The sequence below is a fragment of the Bombus pyrosoma genome, linkage group LG16 (genome assembly GCF_014825855.1).
Source record: "Bombus pyrosoma isolate SC7728 linkage group LG16, ASM1482585v1, whole genome shotgun sequence".
Classification (NCBI taxonomy): Eukaryota; Metazoa; Arthropoda; class Insecta; order Hymenoptera; family Apidae; genus Bombus; species Bombus pyrosoma.
The window spans coordinates 3,837,392-3,851,702 of NC_057785.1; the positions used below are offsets into that span (position 1 = coordinate 3,837,392).

The 14,311-nt window shown below is 44.4% G+C and overlaps 1 protein-coding gene across 6 annotated transcripts in view; it reads left to right on the forward strand.

The window, feature by feature from the left end:
- The window catches only part of LOC122576376 (alpha-mannosidase 2), a 174,661-nt gene that overhangs the window by 76,620 nt on the left and 83,730 nt on the right, over positions 1-14,311 (forward strand). Inside the window, exon 1 of one of the 6 annotated variants that reach the window (XM_043746574.1) lies at positions 4,716-4,848. The exons of the other annotated variants lie outside the window; for them this stretch is intronic. The gene's annotated coding sequence lies outside the window, so the exon portion shown is untranslated. Of the gene's footprint in view, positions 1-4,715; positions 4,849-14,311 lie in introns of those variants that run through there. 6 annotated transcript variants of the gene reach the window in all.

Here is a 14,311-nt window from a genome sequence, read left to right on the forward strand (position 1 = left end):
GCGATTCTTTTCCGCTGCCGTGCACTCGGCGCAGTCTTCCTTCCTCGTCTCTTACCTGTCGGTGTGATCGGATCTGGAAATCGCCGCGAGACAGTGATTTACAAGTTACACGCTGGTTTCCTACTTTTTCAATTTTCTTTTCAATTTTCGTCTATCGCGAATTACAGCGGCGAGTTTCAGCGAATTACAATTTCCATTCCTCCGAGCAAACGGACACAGACTTTTGCACAGGCTGCGCTTCTTCGTTTTACCTTCTGAATCTGACTGTTGCACGAGCATCCAGCAAATCGGTTGAAAAAGCCATAGAGAGACGTTGGTAGAACGGACAGTCGAGTGTTTCTCCGTCTCTGGAACGAGAAACGCGGCATCTGGAGACCCGGAACGAGCTTTTCACGATGCGTATCCTCGCGGACCCTGGAATCGCCAGGCTGACGACGAGTAATCGACGCTCTGCCGTCTTTTCAACCGGTTACCACACTTTTCTTCGTCTCTTCGCTCGGTTTACGGTCGCATTATCGTCCGAGTCCCGTCTGAAAATCTCGCGAACCTTCTCTTTTACGATCCTCTCGGTGCGGTCATCTTCTTGCGTTCCAGGCATATTTCGCCCAGTAGAGTCCACGCACAGTCCGCATCAAGTAGCTTGCTGTCGTTTCCCCGTGCGTGTCATTTTCCTGCAAACGTGAAAAATTGTATTAGGTTGTCCGAAATGTTTCTTTCGTTTCGTAAGATGAAGAACAATTTCTGCTTTATATTATTTTATCGAATTAGCTATGATCCGTTTCGTTCTGTTTCTATTATTATGTTCGTGCATAATTCATAAACTAATATAAAAGAAAAAATATTGCGCGTCTGTTATTTCCTTATATAGCGAAAGGGACTTTTTTTTCGGACAACCTAACACTTCGTCGATGAAAGCGACGAATCTTACGAAGGCACCGCGCTGACCGATACTCGCCGATTTTGGCGCAACTTGTTTCCATCCGCGCCAGCCTGTTCTATGTAAGTGCTCGTAAATCCATAAAAAGTAAACGACCAGAGATGTCAAACGATCGTTGAAGTAGAACTTGTGCCTTATTTCTCTTACGATCTATAAATCAGTGCGGAAAAGTGTTCCGAGGAAAATCATTTTTTAATGCAATTTTCGTAAGAAAGTGATTTGTTGAAATAATTGTACGTACTTTTCGTAACGAAACGATTTCTTCCAAAGATTTGTCGCAGGGATTTGTAGACCTACCACAGGCACGGTACCTGTTCCAACCACTTTTTGGTACCTTTTGTCGTTTACTATTTGCAACATTTGCGTGGAACAGTCGCAAAAGAGTTGATTTCTTTCTTAAAGCGACAGACGAAATACGACTAAATTGTCAGGTAAATCTAACGAGCAACGCCTGCGCGAAAATCGTTGGAATTGACGCGAGTCAACAAGGTTCTCCCGCTGGTGAAAATTTATTTCGCACGAAGGGAAAAATTGCAAATTGAAATTGAAAATCGAGTTACGCTGCATGTCGGTAGGCAGCGGACTTGCTTTTGTTTGACGACCCACGCGGAGCTCCAGTTAAGCTGCGACTAATTTTCCTTAAGTTTTGTTAAATTCGAATTACTTCGATTAAACCCGCGGTTTAACTCGCGTTGAGTTTGAATCGAGTTATTGGCTTGGCAACTAAGTGATTGCGGATTTTATCAATACCACCTAATGACAAAATCCGCAATCACTTAGTTGCCAAGCCAATACCTCTGCTTGCAAGTTGCAGCCAGAGATTCGTTCAGATCCCCGTTCGATTCCTATTCATCTAGCAGCAAGTTCTAGCAACTTTGCTTAGGCTGAACCAAGATATTATCGGTGCGGATTAAGCGACGCTTGAGTTAGCTCGACTTACGTTAAATCGCACGCTTACGTTCCATTAATTACGGATCAGGTTCATAGCCATTTCACCGGACCTCGTATCATATCCTTACGATGGAGCACGCTTTTCCGCCGAAACGTTAACACTTTGACTGCCACGCTGAAATCACACGTTTCGCTCAGGACACCACGGCAGTATTTTTATTATTCGAAGCATATAATGGTAAAATAATAATACGTTGATGATGTAAGACAGCGTTCTTCCCCAATGGACCGTTTATCTTATTGGTGGTCACGGGGACCACCGTGGCGCCTTGCTAACAGTTGATAGCGACGTGTTGTAACAAGGCTTCGTTTATTTCAACAAACCATTCGCTTTCGTTATTTCGTGGTAGGCAAAACGTGCGGAATATATCGTTGAAACGTGTGGAGGATATTAGTAAACGGTATTACGATTATTTTTATGATTTCGACGAAACATTCGGCTGAAATGGTAGAGGTAAAACAAATTATGTTTCTGACAAACCAATGGTAGTGGTAGATCAGAAGAGAGGAAAATGTGCTGTAGATTTATCAGATCAAACGATAGCATATTCCACAACGCATGGAAGAACCCTCGAGTGGTATACAAAATTAGCTTTAGAGTTGCTGTTAAATACATCAATTTCAAGCGCGATGATACTCCATAAACGAGCAACAAAAACAAAAGTCAAGGTGTCAGATTTTAGAATGGTACTCGCGATGCACCTTGCACAGTGCCATTCACCAGAGCCGTGGAATATACTTATTCGACAAAGATCGCGACACGAAATGCGGAGGAAAGAGGGGCAAGCGTACCTGGCACGAAAATTTTGCAGAGAGTGCTATAAAAAAATGTTAAACAGTTAGGATGAAAAATTGCTAAGAATCGGAGCAAAAAGGTGACCACCTATCGTCCAGATTGTATGGATGAGCCACATTTGTGTTCAAAGTGTTTTAACACAGTGCACCGTTAGATGCAACATTTCTTCCCATTTTTTTTTATCGATGTTCCAATAAAAATGTTTAATCGTTCAATGGGGCACTTTTCATTTCAAAGTATCTTCTATTTATCGGTTCTATTGAAAATGCCCTAATTGTGAATTTTCATTCAATTTTTACGATTGTAAGAAGTTGAAACGCTCCGGTTACCAGTGACCACCGTGGCGTCACAGGAGAAACCGTGGCGGGTCGTATGTGACCAACGTGACAGTCAAAGTGTTAATTTCGTAGAAAATAATTTTGCCGCGCGCATTAGTCCGCGTGACTGCGTTCCGCTGCGAGCGCGCTCGTAACGGACGCGAAACGCACAGTTTTAGCGGCAATGGGTGATCAGGCACGCCATTTGTCGACTCGCAAGAATGGTCCGGACAGCTGCTGAAAAACGACAGTAATCTCGCCAAAAAATATACATTCGTTCCGTCGCCGTATTACTCCCTCGACCGGTTCCCCGCTCTTTCCTTTTTCCCCTTCGTCGCGCGCGTTTCGCTCGATAAAAATGCGTTTTGCCGGCCGTCGTATTTTCGATAGCGAATTTTTATCGTAAACCGATTTCTACCTCGCGCTACGTCGGCTGTCTGCTCGTTGCTCGGCCTGTTGAAGCTTCTGCCTGTTTATCGTCTTATAGAACTCGATTCGGTGCCATTTTTATCCATCCGTTTCCATATTTCCACTCGCAATTTCCATTTTTCCAGCCTCGCGTTTCGCAGCTGACGATAACGTGAATCGCGATCGTGTACCTCCGAAACGAAGTTACAGTTCGTCTCGGCACATTTACGGCGACGCGATCGACCAATTTCGAAATTTTAGTAAATATCGGAAACTGGTCGATCGTTTCGGTGGCCTGTTCGAGGACAAACTTTCGTCCGCGCGTTACCTACAGTCGGTTCCGTTAGTTGCACGATGTTATTTTAACGCGAGTGTTGCAAGTTTTTGTTGCGCTGCAAGAAGTCACGTCGAAAGACAGATAAGACGGCGGACGCTGCGTTGGGCCACGGATCGTTGCCAGCGAGAGAGAAAAAAGCACATCTATGGAGAAGCCGAAAACAAACAAGCGACGGAACTCGCGGGAATCGATAACATTTAACGGAATTACTGGAAGAGAAGCGTGACGAAGCGGGGAAACTGGAAAGAGGAAGAAATAAGTCGACGATCGAGGGAACTGTAAAGAGTAAAAACAGGTGTGCGCGACGTTGGTAATTGAAACGTTAATGGACACCGAGAAAAACCGTGACTAGAACGGCTCGACGTTAACATTACCACGGAAAAAGAGGGGGAAAAATGCAACTGGATAGAGGAAACGGGTGAAGAGAGAATGAAAGAGAAAGAGAGAGAGGAGAGTACAATGGGAGCGTCGATCGCGTTGCGGCGTCGAGAATTTTAATCGATGTTTCCGGATTGTCGTTGCAGCTATTCCGTCGCTCTTTTGTCGCCCGTAATTTTCATTCGCTAACGATTCGATTCTCGCCGCAAGAAAGCCTCGTCGAAGTCTCGTTTCTCGTTAATTGCTATCCTACCGTTGTTTTACCCTTTCACCAGACGCACGTGGTGTTCTCTTCTCTCGCGCCATCTATGCAACAAATATTTCTACGCTGCTGTGTCTCTCAACGAGACCTTTTTTCGGTTAATTTTCGCTTCTCAACACTCTCGGCTCTTACCGAACAAAGGAAACGTGGAAACGACAGTATCGACCGATCGGAGGATGGAAATCTGGTAGATTTTTATGTAGTCGGAATCTTTTTTATCGATTAAAACGCAATCTGCGGACGCAACATGTGCCCATCGATACTGCCAACTTCTTACCACGAAATTACCGCGATATTCCGCAACAGATTCTTCTATCGTCGAGACGTCGATGTGAAAACGTGATATCTTTGCCTATCGTTTGGATATAAACATGTGTCGGCACGTTGAAGAAAAGCGGGCATTTTTTATCCCTTTCTAGTGATCGTGATCTTTGGACAACAAGGTGTTCAGCATGGCTGGATGTAAGTGTTAATTACGTGGAAAATATTTGCGGTGTGAAGCGTGAAACGCAAACGGAGGACCAGTGTTCCTCGGTCATAAAGAAATTATGGCTCGGCCACAGACAGAGAAACGTGAAGAACTCCGGAGGGAGAAGCGGGGCAGGCCGCAATCACTGTATAACGAAGACAACAAGGACTTCCTGCATGCTTACGAAGTATACGCTGTCGGTAGTCTGCCACTTGGTCTGCATACCGGGTGTCACAAACATTTATGTAACTCGATTCCTGTTTTTCGAACATTACATCGATCCGTAGCATGTTGCCGGCGTGCTACAGCGGTGCGGGAGAAAAACTTCGACACAGGAAACATTCGATAATCGCGCGAAAAGATCCTCTGGATAATTGCACGGTCGTCGTTCCCGTTGCCGAGGGCAAGTTCGCCCGATACAACGCGAAACTCGATGGCCCACCGCGATCGAATAACGTAACACGATCCGACGTCAGATATCGCTGAGACGTGGTATCGAGTTACCAATTCGGGAGCGAAACTTTGTTATTCCTGACTTTTGTTAAAATTTTGCTGTTGACGTATTTGCGACGGCTCGCTGATCACAATGGGACCAAACACGATGTAATTTCAATGATATTTAACTTTTCCTATTTATTTAATTATCGTTTATCGAGTGAGCGAACATGCTGGGAATTATGTCGTGTTTGGTGTTGTTTTAATCAGAAGAACGTAACAAACACGTTGGCGAAAGTTTCATTGATCGCGATGCAGAGATAAAGTATCTTCGTTTTCGAGTTAAAGGTCCCAGCTTATCGCGAACCTTTAAACTCTGCCGAACGCTTCCACTCTCAGTCGTCTTTCCTTGTCACTCGCGTTCTTCCTCTCTACGTTCGACGCGTCTCAAATTTCAATTTCCAGGAACAGAGTTGTTTTTATATCCGCATCGGTGGAAATCTCGAGTCCCGATTTTTGCGCAGTTATCGAACGTAAAATTATCGCTATAGAACGGAAGACCGAGATCATTTAAAGGCCCGTAGCTCGATCGCGTTGTATATCCTATAGAATCCAAGAATTCTCGTTGTTTCAAGGTCATTTGTTCGTAGGTCGGCCAGCTTCGAAAAAATTCATCGAGTACCAAATTGGCTACGTTTAAACGGTACGACGATACATCGCTGCCTGTAACTAATTGTTACAAGAAACTGGCCACTTTCGAGCTCTTTATTCTGCCAAATTGGTCACGTTGAAAGAATTAAAATCTGGCCAAAATTCGCGAGTCCGTGAAGATCAAGTTAGAAGAAAAAGCAGGTGTCCTGAGGTTGGGCTTGTCGGTCGACTTATCCTATCTTCGTCGACGTTGTTGAAAATTTAATTCCCAGCTGTTTTACTCACTCAGTGCCATAACTGTAGATACTCGCAAAAACTCTTTCGCTAAAGTTTTCGCCAAGTGAAAAGCTGAACCCCTGGTCGAAAGTAGCCTTTAAAAATCAGTGTAACCCTCGAGAGACATAAACCACAGGTCCGACTCGCAGGAGTTTAGGTAGAAACACGGTCGAGTCGCAGATTTATGCGAAGTTTCCTGCGGTCGTGTCCATCCGGCGTCACCGAGCCATCCTCGTTCGTTTCTCGCCAGCGAATTATGCGAAGATCCAAGCGAGTTCCTCTTGCCAGCCGCTCGTACCGTGTTCTCCTTTGTCCGTGCCCTAACCAGGATCCTCGTAAAGCACCATACGCTCACGGAATGTCTGTTGTCGAACTCTCAAGTGTCTCGTTCACGGGCCTTGGTCTTGCATCCGGCAAACTCCATGGGCAAGTTTGATAGCTGCCTTCCCTCGCACGCTATCGGGATTATTCGAACGATAGCGGCTGGCGTCTTGGACCGGGGCACGCCGTATGGCTCAGCCAGCCGTTAGTTTCCGAGAATCGGCTGGGACGTTGCGCGCTGGGAGTTAGACGAGCGTCGCTGACGAAACTGCCCATTGACAGCGATTTTACATCGATTGCTGCGACTTTCGTGGTAGTTTCCAAGTGGATCGATGATACGACTGTCTGCAATTTCGTTGCGCTATTTTCATAATCGACTGTATCGGAGTTTGATACGACTTTGATTTAGGCTCTTCGCTTTTCGAATCTTCGATCTTCTTGGATCATTTTCGCGGTTGCATTTATCGATCTTTGATAATTGACGGACGCAACATCTATTTGAGCTAATTTTTTTTTTTTTTTTTTGCTCCACATGGCAGCTCCAATCGACAGTTTCCATAAAGTCGAAGCCAGGTCCGGGACACGATTTCTCCGGCAAACTGGAAGCTGTTGATTTCTCGGTTATGGCTTTTGCATTTCGTTAAACGGACTTCAAATTGGCTACGTCGAATGTTATCTTCAGGCTAGAATTTCCACAGACTTCTCGTGCCTTATTTTTCATATCTTCTTTTCGTTCTATTATCTTCGTAGCCATCTCTATCGGGCGTTATCCAGCTTAGCTTCAGCCGAGATTGAAGTCCCTGGAAGATTTCCGACATCGTAGATTGTTTCTTAAAGCTGAAGCTGCCTGCCGGCTGTTTAGACGAGGCTTCTCGACGTAATACACATCATGGGCACGGTGTCTCCGATATTTGACATACTTTTCGCGTGTCTTCGTCTTACGCGTAGTAAATATCATCAGTCTGAAAATCAGGATGGCGGCTCGCAGACTCGCAGAGTTGCAAATTTCTACGATGTTTCTGGCTTCGTGAGCGAACGAATCGTAGGCGAAACGATGGATTGTTGGCGCTGGGAACAGCCGAGAAATGCAACGAAAAGGGTGCACAGTGGTAAGAGCGACTTTGAAATTCAGCCGCGCGAGGTAAAGTCCGTAAACTCGTAATTAGAATCGGCTGGCTAATTTGATTCACGGCGAGAGGCTGCGCGAATGGGGTGGGGGGCGGAACCGGGGGATTCTAAAAGCATCGTGGCTCCGCAACGAACGGAGTAAGTGGCAATACGCCGATGCACGAAATTCAGAATGAATTTATTAGGCGACGCGCGGAGGTCTGCTGCTGACGGTCTCTTTGAGACGTCTGTCGACGCTGCTGCATACACCGTGTCTATTTATTATTCACGACGCGCGCAGTTTTAATCGCCCGCTCCTTCCTTTTCTATTTTCTTTGCTCGCTACCGTCGCAAAGCTTTGCTACCTCACCTTCCACCTTTCGCTCGCACGCGAACGAAACGAGATTCCATCCTGTTTTTTGGAAGTGGACAGTGTTGTTTCTGAAAGAATTCGCACTCGGTCGGACCAGAATCGCAGCACTTGGCGAATGTTAGCATGAAAATTACCCACGTTTCTACAGGGACGCGCGAATCAAATGGATTTTCGACAGTAATTGCACGATCGTTTGCTTCCGTCTCGATTAACACTAGAACTACCACACCAGTCAAATGGACTGGTTTTACAATTTTATTTTAAAATTCCCACTTCGTGTTATATTCTTTTCCGCGATGGTCTAATGACTTTCGCAACGATAACTAAAAGAATAATAGAACGAATTTTATTTTGTTTTTTATGTATTCAAACTGAAAATAATTTTGTATCAAGGTTACTTATACCAATAGCAGTGAAAATGACTGGTACTTGTCCAAGTGTAAAAGGATGCTGCAATCTGTTTATCGAACCTCAATTAACCAGTTTCCTCGTGTTCTACATCTTGCCACACGTTTTTCAAATTTTTACCGCGTATCATTCGATACGACGATGTCAGTTATCAGGAAAATTCCGGATCGATCGCTGGATCGCTAGAAATAGCACAGCAGTGAAAATGACTGGTTCTAGAATTTTATAAATGTGTCAACCCTCGTTCAGGGATCCCAGATGGATTAACAATAGTAAAAATGTGCTACATAACATGGAATTGCTTCCGTAAGATAGTAATAAATAAATAAATATACAAATATTCTATTATTACGTATTTTTTTAAACCAGTCATTTTGACTGATTTTGGTAGAAATAGCTTTGTGTCAACTATCGGTAGTTCTAGTGTTAAGCCGCAGTTTCGTGGAATCGACGCAAAGCACACCCGGTACATGGGCCGAGCGTGGAAGGGGCCGCGGCTGATTTGCTTTTCAGTCGCGCGACCAGTCGAACGTTTCGGAGCAGCGCAAACCGTTTGAAGTCGGCCGCGGTGTTTGCGATGAAACATTTTTTCCACGCTGGCACCAACATCCACGCCGGGCTCCTCTGCATTCACGGCGTCGTCTACGTAGCTAATATCCGGCGTCCGACGTGAAAAATCCTCGCACCCACTCGCCACCCTCCTGCCCTTCGCTTCTTTGTTGAAACGCGAATTTCGCCAACTCTCTTTTTCTCGCCTAAACGAAGTGGACGTGACGTGGTTCCGCGCCCGGAACCCCAGACATGAAAAACACAGTTTCATCGTGCACGTAATTGAATTCGGCTGCCTGCGCGCCTCTGAAATATCCTTCTCTTAGCTGCGATTTAACGTTAAAGTCAACCGTGCCCCACTGACCCCGGTCCAAGGCGAACTCAGAAGAAGCTTTAACCCTTTGCACTCGTATGTCGAGTGTGGCTCGACATCAGTTTTTATCTCAGCAGCTCCTTTATCGAGTCCCACTCGACATTCTTTCATGTCCACCTTTTTTGTGAAAAAGAAAGTGCGCGAAAGAAAAGCAGGATTGCATCCTGGAAATTGTTTCAAGATATATCATATACTTGAAAATTAGAAAATACAACAATAGTGCGAATAAAATTGGTATTTAAGCGAATTTCTTTCTTCCTTTATTTATTTAAATTGTCTTATTTTTTAGTTAAAGTAAATTTCAAACAAAACACTTAAAAGCGTTGGGAGCTACTGGTAACGAAATTGAAATAAAATTCACAGTGCAAAGGGTTGAAGAATGCTTCAACTCTCGTACGACCGTGACGGGTAGACCCAAGGTTATGTTGACTCGCTGCGATATTTGCCAACGTCACGTAAAATCATTGTGTCAGAAGCGTCACCGTGTTACGTTACAACTGTGCGCAAGATGTACCGTTTATTTACATTCTGCTTCTAATTTGTTCGTATTTGACGATATCGGATCGCACAGGGTGGGGGTGGTAGCCGTAGCAGAATCGAGCAGAAAGCGACACAAGTCAAAAGTACGTCAAGAAATGAGTGGAAAATGTAGAATAAAATTTTTTCATTGGACGCTTGGTTTCTGAGAAAATCGAGTTTGAAGATTCGTCGGATATGTGCTTTAACTCGGCCAAGCGCCGGCCAGCTACGTGCAAACAATCAACAGGAGATTATTGCGCGCGTGAGAATAAGTGAGAAGAAGAGGCGAAATGAAATTTCTCCGATTTAAGGCCGCGTTTACAAGGAAATAAATTTTAAACGCGTTTAATTACGCGCCCCAAACACACGCCCGATGCATTTCCAAGATTATTCTTTGCTGGAAAATGAACCACCTTATGGGAAAATTGCATTCTATATTGTTCGCTTGTTTTCAAACGTAGCTTAAACCCCGTGTCGATAATTTAACTCCTGTTCAGTCGGCGATTAGCCAAATTTCAAATTTTCAAAAATACTCGTCAAACCTTTCAAGTCGATTTTCCTTTTCCCGGCTGAAAACATGTTGTAGGAAATTTTTCTCTCGCCGTTTTACGTAGAATCAGCCGAATGTGCCGGCGATTACCGCCGCGTCGCAAGCAGAAAATCACGTCGAAAATTGGCACGAAAACGAGGAGCACGCGGACTCATCGAGTTTCGCAAATCGCTCGAAGTTAGCCTAACGCAGAAGATTGCGGATTGGCTTTATAAACGACTGGATCGCTGCATTGATTGTTGACCTTGCGGCACGAACTGTCGCTATTCTCGTCGCGTTTTAATGAATAACGACGAGCAATCGATAGTTCGTGGGCTGTCCAGGACTGGGTTTCCAGCAAGTCCAAGGAGAATTCCATTAAAGTTAACCGACGTGGTCAAGTACGCCTAAAGTCCATTGAATTAAACATCGATGTGGCCCTTCTGTGGCTTTGTTTACGCCCGATGCTCGACGGTCTCGGAAGAGTTGCGCAAGGAGAAGGCGTTGGTAAAGTTAGCCAGGATTCTACTCACCGCCATCTACTGCTGAGAGTGAGGCTTCTCGGTGTCTGAAATTGGCCGAATCCTGCCACGTTTGACGGCCGGTTAATCGGCCGGTGAACGTGAAACGTTCGAACGCGAATTGAAAAAAGAAATTGAAAATTGAAATTTGCGTTGCAACTGAAATTCCAGTCCCGACGCGCTGCCATATAACCCACGCGTCTGCACGCTGTCTGAGGACCTCGCATTCTTGCGGATGGCCGAGAGATGATCAAACTTCAGCTGCACCCGAACCACAAAGTTCCGAATGAAATCCTCTTCTCCAAAAAAAAGAAGAAGAAATGAAAAAAAAGATCAAACTTGTTCCAATCTAACGGCTTTCGCATAATTGCGAAACGTAATTTCCCAGCATCGTAAGCGGACCGCCTCGTGAGTGTCCTGCCAAGAATATTGAAGATTTCGGAAAGAGAAGAAAACTTCACTTACGGGTTCCCACTTTTACGAGCAGACGATTCCACCAACAGTTCTGAGACCTTAACGCCGGCTCTCAGACCTCGCCATTAGGTCACCGAGTCGCAGGAAGCTGAGAATCCTGGGACCACGGTCGCGCCTCTAATCGGACTGGCGGATAAAAGAGCGAGAAAGGAACGTGGTTTCTCGACGAGGCTAAAACGGCAACGCGGTCAGATTAATCCAAACAGCAGGCGTTCCATTATCCTGCGAAATAATGACAAGTTTGCGGAGGGGAGGGGGTATCGTTCGGTAATGGCTGGCGACAGTTCCATCGCGGTTCGCTGAGAGCAATATCGACGTAAATCGAGTAATAACGTCGCGAAGCAGCGGATTCCACGCCGATGTAATTCCTCGCATAAACATCCAGCATGCAATTACGCGGTAATGCTATTTCCCACCCAACCCTATCTCGCTCCATCCTTCTTCTTCTTTTCTTCGCGTCTGGCGTCGCATTTCAAGGAAACCACGCGACTGTCGAAAATGATGCGACACGTGGAACGTGCACAGCTTTCGGACAAATGCTAGTCGCGATCGAAAACATCGGTAGAGCGAAGAACGAAGATTCAACCGGTTGCTGAGTATCCACAGCCTCGAGCTCCTGTCGCACACACGATAACACGGGGCACAGGAATTTTCCTTAGCCGCCGAAACTGTCCACCTGTTTGATCCCAACTATTCTTCCTCGCAAGATGACACGCCTGTTTTTGAATTGGTCGCGAGTCAGAAGACGAAAAGAGCGTGTGAAAGTCGGTAGAGTCGTTGGAATTTGTGAAAAATTTCGAGGACAAAAGTCATGTACATCCTGTCGCTATGCAGTATAAAAGCTTCCTGGAGCAAATTTGATTCAGCAGCGAGAAGACAGTAGAAGCTTGGTCATATAAAACGGTCTCGTACAGGCTATCGTATGATCTCTTCCTCGAGCTAAGCTACGGCGATTCAGAGATGGACAATTTTTTCCACTATGAACCAACGATTCCTTAATTTCGTTGCAAAGTGCGCGTGGTCTGACCTGGTCTACGAGCGTTCCAGCTGTTAAGAGATACGATCGAAGGCTAGCACGGATAGCTTCGTGGATGGATGTGCTACCAGGTAGATCTTTTCCATCGTTTTCTCTTTGCTTGGTCGAATTACAGCGGCACAATTGTATTCACGTATCGTCTATTGCGCCCCACCCTATGACATTCTATTCTACTGTTCTCTATTGTACTATTATTCTAGCATTTCTATCCTCTATATTCTACCATATGTATACGCTACCATTATAGTACTATCTTTCATTCTATCGATGTAACATTCTCCTATTCGATATCATTCCGCCGTTCCAGTATCGCCTGCCGTGTCTGTCACCAGATATTCGCATTTCCATTTTCCAGCGTTTCGATTTTCGAAGAAATTCATATAGCAAAGGCGTGGATACTGTTAGCCGGTGCTGAAACTTCATCGAATGGCAATTACGTTGATTGAAAGGTTAACACGAGCGTTAGAACTTGCAGACCGAGAACGCTATCGCCAACTTGTATTAGTTAACACTAGCTCGCTGTTCCGGGCAAACCTCTCTTTCTCAGTGCGATGATAAATTCCGATCGATCGGTCGTGAGAACGACTAAAGTTCTGCGCACCAAGCGAACAAAACTGCGTTACGAATAACTTGTTGATTCGCTTCAACAACCGTTCTCTCGTTCGAGAACCTTTGAAGCAAGTTGCTGGGATTCCTTATCGTCGATATTTTACTTCGATGTTCATCGAGACGAAGAGTACCGCCCAGAGACGAGAAGATGAGTAGCAAAACGTTGCCCTAGCGAAAGGAGTACACTCTTCCCGCTACGATTGATTCCAACTTTGATGCTTCAGCCTCGAACTGTCGAATCAGTTTTTGTCAGCCTTTCAATTCGACAGAGAGTCTTTGTATCAAGCATACTTTAGCCACTCCTGTTCTGTACCTTCCCTTACGGTATACAAAAATAAGCCCTTCGACAATCAATGTACGTTCCATGGATACCATATTAGATCTCTTCAGACTACTATTCTATCCAAGAATTCCAAGCTTCTTCTTCTTTTCTTGTCATTTGTACGTTAATGTAACTAACTATGTTAGCCTTTCATTTGCGAGTCCAGTTAGATTCACAAAATAGTCAGTTTAATCTTATTTTTATTCAAAAACGATCAACTTACGCTCTATGGATACTATATTGGATCTTTTCAGACAACTATGCTATCCAAGAATTCTAAACTCTTTATTACTCGTACGTTAAAACATCATCATCATAAAATCATTTTCCTTGAGTCAAATAGAATTCATAATATACTCACTTTAACTATCTTTATTGTTATTAAAAAGCGATCAACTTACATTCTATGGATACCATATTGGATCTCTTCAGACAACTATTCTATCCAAGAATTCTAAAATATTCATTCTTTTCCCATTAATGGTACGTCAAAACAACTATATCATTTTCCTTGAGTCTAGTAGAATTCATAATATACTCACCTTAACCATCTTTATTTTTATTCAAAAACAGTCAATGTACATTTCATGGATACTATATCGGATCTCTTCAGACAACTATGTTATCGAAGAATCCTAAAATATTCATTCTTTTCCCATTAATGGTACGTCAAAACAACTATATCATTTTCCTTGAGTCTAGTAGAATTCATAATATACTCACCTTAACCATCTTTATTTTTATTTAAAAACAGTCAATGTACATTCCAATGTACATACCTGGATGTCTTTTCTCATCAGTTGTACACTAAGGATACTACGTCTGCCTTTCACTGGCGAGACCAACTCGATTCACGATATGCTCCTTCTAACTTTCATTTTTCCGAATCTTCTATTTTCCTGCTCGTACCTTACGAAAGCAGCGTAACTCTGAAAGATCCATTCCAGGGATGC